Source organism: Meleagris gallopavo, chromosome 4 (genome assembly GCF_000146605.3).
Source record: "Meleagris gallopavo isolate NT-WF06-2002-E0010 breed Aviagen turkey brand Nicholas breeding stock chromosome 4, Turkey_5.1, whole genome shotgun sequence".
Lineage (NCBI taxonomy): Eukaryota > Metazoa > Chordata > Aves > Galliformes > Phasianidae > Meleagris > Meleagris gallopavo.
Genome location: NC_015014.2, coordinates 11,924,503 through 11,943,542, shown reverse-complemented (window position 1 = coordinate 11,943,542; position 19,040 = coordinate 11,924,503). Strand labels below are relative to the sequence as shown.

The following is a 19,040-nucleotide window of genomic DNA, read 5'->3' as shown; positions in this document are numbered from 1 at the left end:
AAAAAAGTACTTTTTAAAATAAATTTTTAAAAAATGTATAAATGAGTCTTCTAGCATTTGCCATGGACTTCTGGACAAGGCCTCTTTACTAGCACGGAGCAACGATGGAGAGCCTGCTTTAGCTCTTCCAGGTTTTTGTTTCTGGCTCAGTGGTTTCTGCCTGAGCATAGCCTAGATTCTCTGTGAGGTCATCAGCCATTCAGTCTAGCTCCTGCTCCTGAGGACCAGCCAAGGCTTATTATGATCCTGTGCAAACATCCTCCTGAAATCGCAGCTCCACTGAAAAAGCTTTGCACAGCAGAAAACAACAGGGTAAATCACATTGAGCTAGGAGTCACCACTTTAGAGTTTTTAGCCCATATAGCAAAGTATGTAATAGCATTACAGCACTAAGTCTTGAAACAGGACAAAAGCAGGCAGCGCCATTGGGCACGCGTGTTGTTCTAAGGAGGACCCTGCAAGGGTCATTTTGATAAGATTGTCACATATTTAATAATTTTCAAACACACTCAGTGTGACTCCAGCCAAGACCCAGCCTTGGCTCAACAGCAGTGACTTGTTTTTCAAAGAGGCTATTCTACAGAGGAGATATAGCAAAGATGGAGAAAAACCTTACTCCACAACGGAAAGATAAGAAGCTGCTGGAAGGAGAGGGGTCTTGTTTCACAGCAGTCATGATACATGCTGCCCTGCCTCAGGCTGCTCTGGCAACCCAGTTACATACATTTCACAATATAAAAGTTCTCTGCAGAGAGAGAATGAGTATTTGCTTCCCACCTAAGTATGCCAACAAACACAAGCCTTCAGAACCGACCTCACAGATGTTGGAAATCTTTGTTTCTGCACAACCTTGCTTTGGCAAATGCCATGGGAAATGCAGCCTCCACTGGATCCTGCTGGCCAGGCAACACTGGGGACCCTGGTCCCCACAGAACATGGGATGCTCTGAGCTCAAGCCTTCCTCAACAAGAGTTCTGATCACTGAAGGGCCACCCAAAGAGGGAGAGAAGGGGTGCTGCTCCTGTGGTGTGAGCTGCTGCCAGAGTCCCGAAAGCACGCCCAGCCCTCGCAGCTGTAGTGATGACGGGCGGTCCTGACTTGTATGATTAATGCCAGAGAATGGTTTATGATTCTGGATTTCATCAAAAGTCCATCCTCAAGTCCAAAATTAAGCCTCTGCCATCTGTCAGCAAGCTGGAGAGAGCTGCCTTCCCTGCCACAGGGATTGTACGCATGGAGCGGGTTAATGCAGTGAGGCACAAAAATAGTGTGGCGATGGATGACCACAGAAGCACCATAGTTAGACATGGTTTATTTAGTGACAGAAGTATGCAAGTCACTTTGCCAGACAAGAATCCTCCTCCCAGAGAGGCTCCCAAAGAGCCTATCATCAGTTTTTTTAAGTGTTTGCAGTTTGCTGGCTGAAGTGTTCCACTGGAGTTGTTGGTCTTGCCTAGGGGCTGTACACTTGCAGGGTTGGAAAACACAGTGCTGATGTATTCTTGCCAAATCCAGCTTGTTCCTTGGATTGTTTCCTTTCTCTAATCACTGTTTATCTTTACACGGGCCAGATTGGCCCATTTCTTCCTCTCTTTCACTAGTCTCTACAACAGATATATGATCTTTGAAATTCTTGCTTGGCTGACCACAATTCATTCATCAGAGAATAAATTTATCCTTTCTTGGGCACTCAGTAAGTACTCAGTGAATTTCCAGAGGCTTTTCTAAGGCCTCAGCCACCTTGGATGTCCTAAAGTCAGATGAGCATCACCCGACATGCACACATACTTTCCTCCTTTAGCAGAGACTCCCCCCCCACAGCCCATGGAATTGCTACACCTCTGGCTCTTGAAACAGAGTGAACTCCACCCCCCTACCTCCACTTTAGGAGGGAAGAAAAGAAAAAAAAAAAGAAAGAAAAAGAAGAAGCACTCAAATCCTGCCCTCAGCCATGTTTTTTCAGCCATGTTTCTAAGTAGGGATTTTCACTGAGCCAGCAGTGGTTGTGATGTCTACACTTTCTCATTATATTTGTTTTGATTCCATCTAACCACCTCTGTAGCTTCTATAATCCCAGGCCCATTTGCTGAATGTTCTGTTATCACTACTTACATTTCAGTATACTGAAATACTATGAATAGGTAAGATAGATGAAAGAAAAGAGATTATCATCCCTTTTTACAGATAGGCAAGAGAGAGAGTGGAAAAATTGGGTTATTCCCCCAAAGTCTATAGCACAGCTGAAGCAGAGCTCAGGCCCAAGTTCAATACCACCATTGAAATCCTCCAATTCTACATCTGAAGGTCTTAAAGCTCTTACTGATTGTGAAGGGCTGGATGGACACACTTCAGCAGTACCTCTAGCTGACCAGGACAGCATCAGCAGTGCTTTCACAATGAAGAGTGAGAAAGTCATCGGCCTGTAAAGCACTGAAAGGCAGCTTCAGCCTTACATAAGTGAAAGCAACTCTGTTTTGCCAAGTCTGAAATTGCCTGTGTATCCATAGCATCGCATTTTTGGAGTTCTTCTGGGCAGAATGAAGGGAGCTTTGGTAACCCAAAGAAACCATAAAGCCCAGTTCCACACTGGCTGTAGCGCAGCCGGATGTCATCTCTGACAGCTGGAGATAGTTGGGCTGTGGACATGGTGCCAGCATGCAGATCCAACACCCACTGCCCCCTGCAGGGACACAAGGACCATCGCCAGACTATTCCCATCTTGCAGCCAGAACTGTGGGGCTGAGGCAGCTCTGCTGCCATCTCATGCTGTGCTGCTTCTGCTTGCCTCCGTTAAGAGCCTGCTCTCCAGCTCCAGGAGCGGAAACTGGGGCTGAGCTCAGCAGTGATGCACAGGGCCCTGCCTGCTTCTCCATGGGGGTTTTCACACGTTAGCCTCTGCACAACTCCCACGTACAAATTAAAATCTTAAGATTGGGGCAAAAAAAAAAGTATTCACCAACACATCTTAATTGGATGGCTTTGTATTCGTTTTCCCAGTGGCTGCACTTCTATATACAATTTCTAACTTTTCTGCTTCCAGACATTTGGTTGTGTAGATCTTTATGGAAGAAAAGGACTATGATTTTATAAAAATCTTGTGAGTAGTGCCAGTGTCAGATAGAACATGGAGTAGTGATGTCTGGGCAGCTGCTGTTACTGGGCAGGTCAATGCCATTGTCAATGCCATCACTGCCAGCAATGAGCAATGCTTGATGCAGAACTGTGACATCAACTTGCAGGAAGAGAAGACAACAAAGTTCACTTGCGATTTCCGAATGAGCTGTCTTTAAATCCATCTGAAATGTTGTATTACTTTGAGCTGTGTTCCTCTCCATGTAAATAAAATTACAAAATCTACTTATTTTCACTAATCTTTTTGCCCATTTAAAAATAATTAATAAAAAAGTAGCTGAAAGAAATTCCATATTGCTCCTTTCCACAGTGAGGCCTAAATACAACACATACAAATACTACAGTCCTTCCAGAAGTCAGAACTCCATCAAATACAGAAGTACACTTTGACTTTCCTAAGCAAATGGGAGAAATACAAATAGGAGTGCTTGAGTCCTGGCATGCTGAGGCAACAAAACCTCTCTACTGGCCGCGAGTGAGAAGCCTTTCCCTTCCCCTGCCCTACATCACCATCAACCCCAGCCAACAATACCACAGATGGCAACATACCCCTTGGCCACAGCTCATAACTGACTACACCCTTTTGTGGTCATGATTTCCCTGGGCAACATGATATCTCAATTTAGGCTCTTGTGAAAATCAAGCACAGATGTTGCATGCGGGAGGAGGGTTCCTATGGCCCATTTCCTTACTAAGACACCTGCACTACAGAGAACTTCATCAAAGACCACCATTTTATTAAAAAAAAATAACCCAGCAAACATTTTCAAGAAATGGTTTAATCATATTCAGTTCTTTCAGTGCTTGCTGGAATAATCATGAACTCCGTCAGTGTTAATGGGGGTGTTATAAGTATCTGTGTAGGACTGCCTCTGTAATTCAGCATTAATTAGCTGAATCATTATTTTAGAGTGTTACTGAATTATCTTATAATTACCACCTATCTTGGTGCTTGTAAATGCGGCAACAGAAGGAAACGGCAATTCTTTTAAATGTACTTAAAGTTAAGAAGGCATAATAAACACTCCATTCTGTCCTTTTCAGAAGCTTCTTTATCTTCTGCGAGATGTAAGGCTAGTACAACTGCTTTCATCTATGCCTTGTAGATTTATTACAATCATTATAACAAATGGAAATGAATATTATTCAGGTTTATTACCCTATAGTATATCTTTATGAGCACACAGGAAACCATGTTGCTTCTTTATCCACTGCCTATAAAGAGAATGAAAGATGCTGCTCTGGAAAACAGAGTATTGTGATTAAAAAAAGATCTTTTGACTCTCCTAATTTGACTGTTTTGCTAATAACTTATCTGCTCTGATTCGCAACAAAATCAGGCGTAATTGTTGCACACTAAGAAGCCTCATTACTGCTTAACTGGGAAGGTAGTTAGGAAATACCATGTATGTTTTGCTGCCACTGATTCTGCTCTGCAAGTGCTAACACTGTGGTGCAAAGTCTACTGCACCTTAACCCCCCACTCGAAGCACACAGAAGCAGTGGGAAAGAAAAGGAGTGTTCTTGTCACTGGGTTGATCAAGAAAGCTTGTGACACCAGGCTGGCTCAGGTTTGGGCTCTTGTGATCAGCTCCGAATGCTGTGCACAAGATACTTTGCTCAGGCCGTCATGTGCTCCCAAGAGACTACCTAGTGCAGGATCTCCCAATACGAGTTTATAAAAGCATAGCGAATCATGCTAAGTCAATCTCTCCTTATGCTCAGGGTTTACTGGGAGGTCCTTTTCGTAACTTCTCCACTCTGACTAAGAGAGATTGTCCAAGTCAACAGATCTGAGATCTGCTAGACCAAAGGGGAGTCAATGTTGTGCAACCAGTTGTACTGGCAACCAGACATTTCTTGCGTGCTTTAGTTTCTCAGGGTGTATTCAGAGATTTGCAGGAGACAGTTACAGTCCGCATTCTCTTACTTTTACCAGATACTCCTCTGGTGGGAGTCACAACATACCTACGGCCTCCATTTTACTCCTATTTTGGAGGCAGAGCTGGGACATGTTAGCACTTGACTTCTCCAGCTAAGTGATTCTAAACATGAAACAAAAATCAATATGCATGTATGAAGAATGAGGATTTTTGAAAAATCTCTGCTGTGAACAGATTTTCAGTCTTGCCATTCTCAAATGCATTGCTCCCTCAACTCTAAATATTATGTGCAGTTTGAAATAAAGTAATGGTTTACTGCCGATGATTGCTGGTAGGGTGTTACTGATACACCTAAGATATGAAACACTAAATCAAACTTCGCATTCATTTCTATGAAAAAGATGATTTTCATATCCTGACACGTATTGCTCTGACACTAAGCTTGTTATTTATTAGGGTTCACTCTGTAGTTCCTAGAAACAGCACAATGTTGCTATTGTGATTGCTCTTCTCACTAGAATCATGATGGCATTTGCTCATCATACAGAGCAATTTAAATCACAGAAAGAATTCACAGTGCAGTTACACAACTTGGTAGCAAACGTAGCCCACAAATAATCATAACTTACTTGCATTTAAGCTTCACAGATGTACTTCTTTACTCCAGTTTCTCTTCTCTCTATGTCAAAGACAACAGATTAAAAATTTGTGTCATATTTAGTCTTCAAAACCAGTATTTTGAATAGGCAGTAATGGTTCATTATTTGAAAATATGACCATACTGAAAACTAGAGTATAAAACACTTGCAAGATCATATGATACAAATGAACTATGGAAAAAAATGGATTGGAAGGAATCTTGGGAGCTAATTTGTCCAACATCCTTCTCAAAGAAGAATCAACTTTAAAGCTGGAGGAGGCATCTCAGGACCTCTATGAGCAAACTGAGCTTGCTCACTAAACTTTCCAAAGCTTCAAATGATAAAATGCAGCTTGCATCTACAACACCCCCTCAATATGGATGCATTTAGATTTATAATTCCTACCCACTCTGTTAGTATCAGCACAAGCAGTAGTTTTATTTATTGCCAACCACTTTGCAGATCCTAATTCCAATTACTCATGACATGTAGAGAAACTATAAAATATTTCCACACCAAGTGGTTTCTTTCTTCACTTTTGTTTTAAAATACAAACTTCAGCTGAACTAGCTCCGGTGTTTCTAAAAAGCAAACACAGGAACAGTCTTTCTGGTGAAAATCCTAGCATCCTCCCATAACTTTGCTGTGAGGACAAGAAACTATGCCAGAGAACCCTGTCCAGTTTCTGTGCAGGACCACTAATGTTTTATTAGAAGGTGAGCTTTATAAAAACTGTTACTGAACATGCTCCGCATAGACTTGCTATCCTTTAACAGATCCCATCTATAAGTATACCAACCCAACAGAAATGTATCTTTTGATGAAAATAAACTACCCTCACAAGGACCTGGAGCTACTAACTACTGTGCATACTCCATCAGGGTCTCCAGTGAGAACAGGCTCCAGCTGTGTTCTAGCCCAGGACCTGAGCCTGGGTGCCTAGCCTTGGTAAGAAGTGGAAGGAGGACTAGGTACAGGGAGCAACTGGGAAGTTGCTGTCAGATGGGAGGTCATGGACACGGAATGGAAGACAATGCCATGAACTGGGGATTAGCATACAGCTGTGGCAAAAAAGGATGGATTTGGGGCAGGAGTCCAGGGACTGCTGCTGTAGGGATTAGAAATGAGTAAACCACACATTGGGAAGTTGGAGAGGGTGGAAAGGATGAAATGAGTGAAAAGTCGTGGCCTGGCCAAGTGGGGCATGAGGAGAGTGAGCACAAAGAGAGAAACAAACTAGGAAAAGATAAAGACGACAGAGTAATCTGCTCATAAGCTTCTCAACAGTGCTCATCATCACCATTTCTGAGTGACTGTAAAGTCATTAGTGACTTCATTTACACGACCCTCTGTTTTGATACTAACAACACTTGAACATGGCAGTATAAATACAGGAGGAACATAGGTCTACTACTCTTGGCATCTGCCTGAGTCATGTATTTGATGTGCTTAGAGTGTTAACAACTATATATCACTTAATGCATTCAAAATTCATCGGGGATGTGTCTGCTTGTATGTCTGCAGACCATGGTCAAGTATCTTTAAAATGAGAACACCAAATTACAAAGAAGTGTGTGAAAAAAGTGGTTTAATCAACCACCCAGTGTCCTATCAGAGCTCACTTAGCTGAGGCTCGCAGCACGAAAACTTTTTACTACACATTCACTTCTGGTTGGATATCCTAGAAAAATCTCTCAGGAGGTGGTTTAGAAGAAATTTGTCAAGAAAGAAGAGTAATTCAGAAAGGTGTGAGAAGGATGAGACAGCAGGAAATCCTGTTAGTATGTTGCTGAGTGTCCTCAGCTTCCCCCACTGCTATGGCATCTCACCATTTCAGCTCATTGGCATTTCTAACTTCCTCCAGGACAGGCGGGACCCAAGAGCTCTTAACTGCATCTGCCCTGCTCCCACCAGCACAGACACTGAGCTGTCCAGAATAAATCTCCCAAGAGATGTTTTCTTCTCTAGCCCACAATTAAATGACTTCTTCTTTGCTGTTTCTTCCTGTTTATGCATTCCTCCTCCCCTGCGAATGGGCTCATTGGCTGAAGTGTCACGTATTGCTGCCTGGGATGGCACCCCTCCTTCCCTCCCTCTTTACAGTTACTGCCTTAACATTTCCCCTGTGTATCCTAATGAGCACATTGCCAGCTTTGGGCTTCAGGTCACTTTCTCCAGCTTAAACCTTCCTTAAAATACAGTTATGCAACTTTGCACATTGTAGAGTATAAAAGCATTTAATGGTGAAAGCTCTTTTTAAGGTTTATTTTGTTAAGATTGATGAGATTTTTTTGTACTCCACTATGTGAAGTTTCCACAGACAAATGCAACACGAGGGTTTAGAATGAAATAGTTCAGATTACACAGTCAGCATCTTGGTTTGTTAGGTGAGGGAGACTACCTTGCACCTGCCCTGTGTGTAGGTTAACTCCAGTGTTCAGGCATTAGCTTGAATGCAAACAAAATGTGTTTGCTCAGTTCAGTTTGAACATGTCCAGCATCAGTCGCCTGATAGCCTACATGATACCATGACATTTATAATTTTGTTGATTCTTACTGCCAAGATAAATCTTAATGTCGTCCCTTTCAGGTGGAGCAAGTGTGTGCAAATGCAGAGGGAGGAGGTGGAGAAAACAGATGCAAAAGCAGTATTTCTTTGTATTCTCTTGTGTTCATTTTGAGCTCAGTTAAAATGATTTTATTTACTCTTGGGCTTCTTATTAAGAATTTGGTTTCAGGAAACATTTTATGTCAATTTCACACTCTCTCAGGCACAAGACTATTTGCCTGAGCGATGGTGCCAAGACCACAAAATCCATCATTTTTGACAAACATTTTGCTGGGATCAAGTGTCAGCAGCCATTGTCTATTGCTGGTAAGGTCAGCCCCTTGCAGCCCACCCAGAGCTGTCCCCAGTGCTCACTGTACCCACAGAGCAAAACTCCAATGTCAGTTCCTCTCAAAAGTTTGCCTGACAGCTCACAGATTCGGATACGTCACTTCTTGGCATATATCTGTCAAATTATTTGGCAGCTCTCTCCATATGAATTGTAGCAGTTTAGCTGCAAAAATTTCCAGATCAAAGCTGTCAATCACTAGGCAATTCCCACAAGGACGTGCAAAAGGACCTGGCTGGGAAATTATCTGAAGCTGCAATAATCTAGAAGGCTTGATAAAAAAAAAAAAGCAAGATTTCCCAAATTATGTGGTTCGAAGTTCAATTACTGTTTTCCTCTGTACGATTTAAGACAGTGAGCTACCGTAGTCCCAAGATCTGGAAGCAAAATCAGAAAGTGAAATGCAATTCATCTATTTCCTTGGCATTCCCTCCCTTTTCAATTAAATATGCTTTGCTTTGCTTTTCCATTATTCTGTGGAGGCAGTAAACCTCAGTCTAAATGAGCATTTACATGAAAATCAGAGCTCTCCAAGGCATCCACTGAAACTCCTTTAATACAATATTCACTTTAATTTGATTTTCTGTCTTGCCTATGGGAGAGTCTCAATCACATTTGGTATGATTTATGACAGTACTCGCCCCCCTCCTGCAGGGGTCATTCCCTTTCCTAAAACCACCTCATCTGACCAGTAAGAATTCCTTTTACCAGTAAGCAGATCAGTAACCAACGTTGTCCACAGATGACGGTAAGCACGATCCAGTTTTTATTAGGGTCTCTCAAATGTCAAAAAGCTCACTTTAATCTCCAAGAAATATAATCTGTTTACGTCACCTGCAACCTCTTGGTTGTCTCCTTCATAAAGGTTGTTTCCTTGGGCTCAAGGAATAATTTCTTCCACCATATCTTGTGAGGAAGCCAGCTCCATCATGCCTCCATCATACATATTTCAAGCAAACTTTCCCTTCCCAATCCCATGTGAATCTGGGAATCGTATTCTGTGACACACGAAGGGTTAGGATACAAGCACCTTCTTAAAGGTATTTTTTTTTTAATCTTGCTCTCATTACATCTACCTCACTTTACTTTATTAAAATAATCTGTAACATACTTCTGAAAATGTCTCTTAAAGAAACACGTTTTAAAGAGGATTCACTGAGTAAACATACTGCTCAAACTATTATAACAGCAAAGCAGCTAGAGTTATGTACATGCAGATTTACTAAGCTTTTATCAATCACAGAATGATGGGCAACAAAATAAAAGCTAAAGTTAGTAGCAGAAGAGTACAATTCAATTAAGGTGTTTTTTTTCCTCTATTGTTAATCTATCCTATAATGTGCCAAAGCACTACCACAATTGATGTCCTCTTGGATCCAAAATAAAATGTTTTCTTTATCTCTTGTCTGATCTTCTGTCCCCTCATCTATCCCCATCTGTGCACTGTATTACATAAAACTATCTAGAATTTGTACATATGTAAACACCTAGCCATGTTTGGATGTTTATTTTCTGCTTGGCTATGAATATATGGTTGTGTGCTTGCTGATCAACTATATAACTGATAGAAAAATGGGGGTCTATCGGTCAATATATATCTCCAAGATCTTGGGTTTTGAATTTTGTGAGATTCTTCTTTCTTGCAATCTGAAGCTTTCAGCAAGTCATTATTTATCTCCTCAGCCAACTTATTTCCTTTATTCACTTATTTCAGCCTCGAGTCTTAAAGTCATGGGAAAGTCCAAATGATTTCTGTTTGCCTTCTTCTGAGGAACTTTTTGAGCTTGATTTTAGAATGCAATTGACAGAAGTTCAACACAATTTTCTTTTCTTCTTGCTCATAAAATAATATCTTTACAAGAAAGATAACAAACTTTGCAAGCAGTGCAGAGGCAGCTGATCTATCTCCAGAAACCAGGGAAGGGACCAAAAGTATGGTACCTCATGAGTTAACATATCATGTAAATTAAATTAATGGGCTTATCTGTGATCTAGGTACTCCAACTTGTTTTACTTGCTTTTATAGTGGCTATAGTCCAGTTGTGCACAAAGAATTTGTATTTGCACATGGCTTCCTAGGGCTGTGCAGCTTCAGTCAACCATATTTGTAAAGATAACACAGACAACCACAAGGAAAGCCTGCCAGGCACTGGGATGGAGTAAGCTTTGGGGCCACACAGGCTTGAGAAGCTCGCTTCAGGGGACATTCCCATAGAAGATGCACACACACTGTCAGCTTGAGAGTTTCCTCAGCAGAAATCTCCTGCACCAGGCAGGAAATCCTGCTCATCTGCTGCAAAGGGCCCAGAGATGCTGGCAACCTGTAGAGTGAGCCATGCGTCAGAGACGCTGTCCTACCACCTGTGAGAGGCAAGGCACTCTGCCTCCTTCTTCCCGGGGCTTTTGGCTGCTTCCCTCAGGATAGCCAAGCTCAGCAGACACGCTGTTGGTCATGAATCACTTGTCAGCCTCTGCCAGTAAACTGTGAGAGACCTCGAGGTACATCAAGCCCAAATCACGGTCAAATACCAGTGATACAGCCATCTGTACCACCACCGTCACTCACAGAAATGAACGCTCACACGTGACAATGCCAGCTGACTTAGGCTAATACTAAGGGGAAAATTCAGAGGAGTGATATCTCCCAGTTCTCTGGATCACTCAATTTTTTTGGTCACTGTCCAACACACTGCAAAATCTAATCCACCACAGCTGTAGGATTTATCCAGCTGTATGGGGTTGCTGAATCATGGCCTGAACCTCTTATTAATCACCTGTGGTGAGCAATGAGACAGCCAGGGGAGCAGAGGTGAAGGCAAATCACCTGTGCTGCAGGAAGGGGTGGAGCCTGGCTGAACCTCTCCTAGACCCATTTAAGAGCTGACTGCCAGTAGGGATGGATCTCTTTGGAGATCCACTCCATTGGAGTTCATCTTGTGAGCCCAGGATAGGGTGAGTGACTTTCTCTCATTACTCCAATACAAATTATATTTGCCAAGCTCCTGGACACACCCCCACACCCCCACACCATTCTGTATATCCATTGATTATACGCCAACATTTTCAAGCCCAACTGGGAGACTTTCAGCCTGCTCAGTTTCACGCTCTTAAATGTTTCTTTTTTTTGTTTGTTTGTTTTTTGTTTTTACCTTCCCAATGAAGTGAAGCTTCTTGTCACCAGATATGTCTGCAGCCCTGATAGCACAAGGCACCCTAACAGTTTCCATGCAAACTTAGTTGCTCTGTGACCCTGCGCTGTTGCCTTACAGTAACTTCCACTGGGTTTTCCATTGTTTTTATCAAAGCCTTTTTGGTATTAAGTTTTTCTTGTGATGTGCAATGCTTTGAACGGTACCCATTTCAAACTATAGGACAAATCTGTTATTTTTTCTCATGGAAAACCCACTGTCTCTGAAAAGAAGATATTCATTCACCTGAACCAGAGATAATGTCAAAATATTATTAACTTTAAATCCAACAAGTAAAAATAGCAGGGATGCACAGCAATAAGTGGAATCAGATTTAATATTATGTTCTAGCAAGCCCTGAAGCAACATAATTATGTGGCCACTGCTGCATCAAACAAGGAATAACCACTGAACACACTTGAAGGCATTCACGGTCATTTGCAGATGATCTTTGGCAAAGATTTGTGATGTGCATCTGCAGCCTTCCTCTTCTTTTTCAGTTTTACAGAAGTGCAAAGAGCTGGAGAAAGACAGGTAAAGGAGGATGGAGGAGATACTTTACTCTGGTTTTGACTGACTGTTTTACATGTCACCTCAAACTAAGGTTTCTTTGAACAGGCTCTTTGGACTAGTCTACATCAAGGTTGTCGTGTCTTATTCCTTACCAAGGTCACCGGGACACGGGTGGAAGGGCTTCAACTCTTCTATCCTATTTTGATTACTGCTGTTCTCAATCCTCTTGTCTCCCTGGAGGTTTGGTCCTAGCTAACACTCCCTAAAAACCTCACCCACCCCAGATGCAAAGCTCTGTCTCACAGCTGATTCTCTAGATGCTGTACGTGAGGAGGCCTCACAGGGAGAGGGACAAGCTGGAAACGAAATATATTCCTGTTGTCTTGGCCAGGATGCTGAGTCCTCTCACACCAACGTAGAGGGGTGAGGCGCTAGCACAGATTGCCCCGAGAAGCTGTGGATGCCTCATCCCTGGAGGGACTGGGGCCTCCTTATGATGTCTTTACCAGCATGAAAACCATCCTGCCAAGTTTCATGCGCTCTATAAAGGTGCATATTGTTTTATGCCATTACTACTTCAACTCTCAATTGCTTATATATTTTCTGTATTTTATATACACATTTTTTGGTTTATGTAGCAGCAAATTAATTTTCATTAACCCTCTAACATAGATGCCCTCTTCATACTGCTGTGTTCATATCAACTTGAATTACCTGTAATCCCTTGTTCTTCATTTTCATTTTACGGAGTATGAAACCAGAGTGGGTAAATTTGAACTCAGTATCTTTTTTTGTATATACAACAGGAGGTCGCATGGCCTCTTTGATGAAGTGTTCCAGTTACTTAAGGATTCAGAAATGTCTTGCCTATCTCACTTTATCTCTTGGATCTGTCTTCTTTATTTTAATCAGAACTGGCATGGGGCAGTACCTTAGCATGTTTTGACCTATTACATCTTCAATTCTGCAAATCTTTCTGGCACACTTGATTAAAATGGATCAATTAAAGAGGACACTTTGCCATTCCTTGACAAACTCCTCATTCTTGGTCCCATTACTTATTCAACTTCCCAAGAGTCATGGCACTATTAGAGGGTTTTTTTCTGTAATCAAACTGTGATAATCTTTTTCACAATGGTGCAATTATCTACTGCTTTCTGGTTTCACCTCAGTAAGCTCAGTGAGTCATAGACCTTTACATCGACTGCATCTACGCCCACTGATGATCAACAAGGAGTGACAATCCCTGGGACTCATTTACTCTCCACACAGGGTTTACAAGGAAGCTTAGAACTAGACACCCTTCAGCATAGGCTCTGTAGTAAAAATGCTTGCTTTATTTATTCACTTTCTGTGACTCTCAGCAAAGAAGGTCTATTCCTTTCTGTCGTAACAGTATAAACCACATTACAATCACCATTGCTGCAATTATATTGAAGTAGTGCAAATGCTACAAATGCTGCTCAGTATCACGAAACATGTGAGTGTATTTTTACGTGTTTCTTTTCATTATTTCTATACGTTCTTCTTACTGGAAAGAGCAATGCTCAGGACTTAAAAAGTGAAGGTCTTCTGCAGGACTCACATCACAGTATCAGCTGTCCTTCGCCTAGAAGAGAATTAAAGAAACTTGATGAAAAAAGTCAGTAGCTTATCTTACATTAGAAAATAGTGATGTCTTCACTACACACACACACACACACACACACACACACACACACACACACACACAAAAATCAGATAGGCTTTATTTTTCAATTTTAAGTCAAGCGTATAACACAAAACTGAAGCATGCTGGTTGGCTAAACTCTTTGTCATTCCTGCCCTGGACCAAATTTGATTCCTAAATAAACAAGATTTCCTCTGAGTCTTGGCTGATCTTCCATTAGAAGTCTTGAGTGGGGTGCATAATTTTTACTCTATCACAGTCTAGCCAGAGCTATGAGTGCGATGGAAAATAAAGAAAAACATTTAAAACTACTTTCATTTGGCACTGTTCCTGCTTCTTCTGTGCTTGCTTTCCATGTGTATATGAGGATCTGAATTTTGTTGTTGGAATTACTCACAAAAAACAGAGTTCAAAGTGACAATCTCAAGAACAGCATACGCAGAAGCCAAAATGTAAATGTGCATGTACAAGAATTCATGCCAGAAATTCTTGCACATTCGTGGAATGCACTTCTTCTGACCAGGCTTGAGCAGGCAAGGTAATGTCAGCTTTTGGTGACTGCTGCTAATCTGTAAGGCAAAAAGCCCTGACAACGTGATTTTTCTACATTCATTTAAATACTGAATGCATTCAAACAGATCCCGGTGCATTACCCTTCTCCAGACAACAACCAAATGTGTTTTTAGCCATATGTCATTGGTGCTCATGTAGCAAGCTTGGGAAGGCAACAGCTGAAGAGGAAACCTGTTCCTGGGACAAAAGGCAGTGGGCTGGGATTTGGGAAGTACCAGGCTTTGCCATAACCTCCTGAGGTGATCTCAGACAGATCCTTCATTACTCCACTCCTGCCTATAAAATGGGCTCTCCTGAGCTCAGAATGTATCTGCACGGCTGCTGCAGAAGCCAGCATTGTAGAAGCACAGATGCATTGGCAGCATCACTTCTTGAAACCAACCTGGGCAACTGTCAGGCTCCCAAAAAGAATAAGCCATAGCCATGCAGCTGTGTTGGTAAGGGTGCTTCTTCTCACAGGAGAGTCACTTAGTTTATTTGTTAATGCTAGGGACTGGTAGAGACTAACCTGCTGTGCATGTCAAAATTTGTGCCATGCTGGAACCCCCTCTGGCTTGTGGGTCAAGTATCAGAGAGGACAGTGGGAAAACTCTGCAGTGCATCACTCTGGATTACCAGAACACTAGTCTAGGCCCAACGAATCATAGAATCATAGAATTGCTCAGGTTGGAAAAGACATTAAAGATCATTGAGTCCAACCGCAACCTAACCATGCTACCCTAACTGTAACAACCCACTACTAAATCACGTCCCTGAGCACCACATCAAAACAGCTTTTAAACACACCCAGGAATGGTGACTCAACCACCTCCCTGGGGAGCCTATTCCAGTTCTTAGCCACCCTTTCTGTAAAAAAGTGTTTCCTGATATCCAACCAAAACTTTCCCTGGCACAACTTGAGGCCATTACCCCTCATCCTGTCACCTGTAACCAGTGAGAAGAGACCAACCCCGCTCTCGCTGTAAGCACCTTTCAGGTATTTGAAGAGAGCAATAAGGAGGGTCCCCTCAGCCTCCTTTTCCCCAGACTAAACAGTCCCAGTTCCTTCAGTTTCTCCTCGTGGGGCAAATTCTCCAAGCCCTTTACAAGCCTTGTTGCCCTTCTTTGGACCTGCTCCAGCACCTCAGTGTCCTTTCTGAACTAAGGTGCCCAAAGCTGGACGCAGTACTCAAGGTGAGGCCTCACCAATGCCAAGCACAGGGGCAGGATTACTTCCCTAGTCCTGCTCACCACACCATTCCTGATACAAACCAGGAATTCTGGCAGGACCTTCATCTTCAAAGGCATAGTACTTTCTTAGAACATCAAATTACAGATCCTTGGGGAAAATGTATTTGTTTTCAGTCAAACCTGTGTACGTCAACATGCATCCGACACAGAACAATCTTCCCTGCCATGTGAGATCAGCTGCCCAGCTTGGGCCCAGGGATATTTGGTGGCACACTGAATGGGATCCTCTAGCTGGACCATAGCCTGCATGAGAAGAGCAGGAAATTTCAGGATTATGGAAGAATTGGGAAAACTGCTGAAGAATTCATCTTTTGCTGTTGGAGATTTAAATCTGCACCTTCATTTAATCAGAAATGTAATTTCCTCAGCGCAGCAAGCTTCAAATTATAGTTACAGCCTTGGTGCCATGACAGTTTTGGTAGTAACTTGTTCTTCATACGTATTTCTACTAGAACCGTGAATAATCATCAAAATTAACTAGCCTATAGAGTGATTAAATAATTTCCTTCAATTTGCATTTGATATGTTTATTAAGTGCTGGAGGGTGTTCTTCGCTCTCTTATTTTTACTGCTGTTAAAGACTATGTCTGGATCTTTGGCATAGGTATGGTGCTATTATGGTTACTTCAAAATTTTAATCAGATTACGGTATGAGTTACCATTTGATATTGTAAAAATGCCAGTAGGAAGTAGATAAATATTAAGATACAATTAACCGCCACTGCCTTTTATTGCTGGGAATTCATTAATATTGAGATAAATCTGAGTTCTATGGTAGTGACAATTTTTTTAGCGTGGTGCTTTTATCAGGTTACATTTTCTCACAAGTAATAGCACAAGTAATAAACAAGCTGGAGGATGAATATAAACAACACAGATAGAAACAGCAATATTAAAGCTACAAAATATACAAAGTACCGCCTGTGCATTATTACTTGTGCTTCATTTACCCTACCCTTGTCAACAAGACCTGTAATTCAAAACATGCAATTCCTTGTGAGACATTTTCATTTTGAACCAGATGAAACTATCAGTGCTGATCATCAATAAAAAATATGATTTAAAACATATTGGAAACTCGTGCTTTCAAATGCACGTCTTGGCCCTTCACAGAAGCAAGTAGTCTCTAATGCCAGTATGCATTAGAAATGCAATTGTACTATACTTAGATGTGGTTCAACCGCAGTTATAACACGGGCCATTAAGAAGCATTAAAAAAAAAAAAAAAAAAGAAAAAAAAGGAAAGAAATAAGCAGGTTAAAAGGGAACATGTTCTGTTGCTCAGCTAAAAGACTTAGCCATAATTAGAAAATAAAATTGCTCAAAACCGGACTAAACAGATAAAATATTGATATCCAGGAGCGCAAGAGCGCGCCACGCAGAAACATGTTTACCTACAATTTTCCAGGTTTTGTGTCAGGTTTGTAAGGCTTTCGGTGTGCCTGGGAAGCCAGGTGTTCAGCGCAGCGAGCTGGGGAGCCGGCAGGCTGCGGGGTGCTCTCGGGACACCGGCACCACTGGTACTGGGAAAGCAAGCTTCGCTCTACCGCATCCACCCAAAGTTGGCTGCAATCCTTCTGAAAAGCGATCTCCAGCCAGATACGCATCTCCTGCAGTCACTGGTGAGGTGATCAGCATCAAAGTTAACTCTGTGCTGAAGGACTTGTCCATCACAGCATGTGACTGCCTGCCTCGCTGGGGCCAGGAGCAGTGGGAAATGCCCAGCTGCCTCACTTGGACGCGGCTCAAAACTTCATCCGCTTTGGTTCAGTTCTCAAAATAGGGCACATGACCTCTAAGCAAGGCAGTACAGTAGGCTGCTTTCACAGTGCAAAGTCGCTGGCTTTGCGAGCAGGGGAGGAGGTAATGCTTGGCGCTCGCCAAGTTATCTTTTTCAGCATTGCATTATCCAGGGCAAATTTGCCACTATCTTTGGAGCAGGGATGACATCTGCCACAGTGTGGCTTACCCCAGTGTGCCCGCTGCTCCCTGCTATGTGTCTGACATAGGCTGACCTCCATCCAGAGCTGGGGTAGGGAGCTGTCCTGCGAGAGTTCGCTGCTCCCTGGACCACCTGGAGAACATTGCCCATCCCCAAGCTGTGACACAGCAGCAGGAGCGGCCACAGGGCCACTCCAAGTAGAATTTGCAAGCTCTGTTTATACGTTTGTATGTGTGTATACAGAACAGCAGTATTTCCCAGTCTGGTAGACCCTAGTCATTATTTTATCAAGCCCACCGTAGGAACTTTTTTTATGGGACTGGCATAATTGGAACAGATAGCCTTTTCTCTTGACAGATAAAGATCTAAATTTCATTTTATAATCTGGCAATTATATCGTTTGATTTATTTTTTTTTTTAAATTAAAACAGATAATCTCCCTTCCCCGCTCAAGATGAGATCTTGGTTGTTAGTGACAGCTGTTAAAATGCCGCTAAAAATAGCTGCAGTGTCAACCACTAAAAAGCGGAGTGCTCCTGCGAACTGCGGGCAGAAAACAAATGAGGTTTGCACTGAATCTGCACAAAGTCTGCAAGCATCCTGCACGTGCCAGGCAGGCACTCTGCCCCTCCAGCTGCCATGTCGCTGCTGGGATGGGGAAAAATGGGGAAAAAAAACAAAACCAACCATTTGGTACCAAGGCATTAGGAACGTTACCTCAACTCTATCTGCTCAACTGTAATAATCATAGTTAATGCACCACGAAGGTTGAGAGTACCTCCAAGCATTCCAGCTGCTGTTTGTATTTACACCTTTGCCCTGAAAAATAAAAATAAACCCCACAAGAATGGCAGGAAGAGTGAGACAAAGCAGCGCGACCCTCGGCCCAGCGCTCCGCTGCTGTGCACGGCACGGAGCGGGTTGGCGCTGCCGGGGGTCCCTGCGGGCGGGCGCTGCCCTCTGCCCCGGAGAGCACCGGCGACGGGTTGGGAGCGATCCGAGCTCCGTAGCAGCTGCGTGGCACGGAGCGAGGGAAGGGAGAGGGAATTGTTCGCGTTCTGCGCGATAATACATCTCGCTAGGTTCCTCCTTTTTAGCGACATTCTGGCTAAAAATAGCGCGCTGGTGTAGGCACAGTGAAATATGATTTGCTTCCAATAATACGGCAAACTAATTGTGAAATTAAGCTCCCGAGCGCGCTGATATCTCGCAGCCCAGCTCCGGCAGCACCGCGTGCCGCCCCATTCCGCATCGATCAAGTTCCCGCAAAGTTTGACAGCTGCGGACGGCAGCGGATGGAGCGCCGCCGGCCCAGGCCCTGCGCCGCAGGTAGGGGCGGGCAGCCCCCCGCCCGGGAGCACAGCGCGGCCGC

The 19,040-nt window shown here is 42.9% G+C and overlaps 1 long non-coding RNA gene across 1 annotated transcript; it reads right to left on the bottom strand.

Moving 5' to 3' along the window:
- Positions 1–12,022: 12,022 nt before the first annotated feature.
- LOC104910541 lies at positions 12,023–18,046 on the bottom strand. Its single transcript, XR_793173.3, has 3 exons — positions 17,125–18,046; positions 15,847–15,969; positions 12,023–13,863 (listed from the first exon to the last, which is right to left on the bottom strand). It is a non-coding gene; the product is annotated as an uncharacterized LOC104910541 (long non-coding RNA).
- Positions 18,047–19,040: the final 994 nt, after the last annotated feature.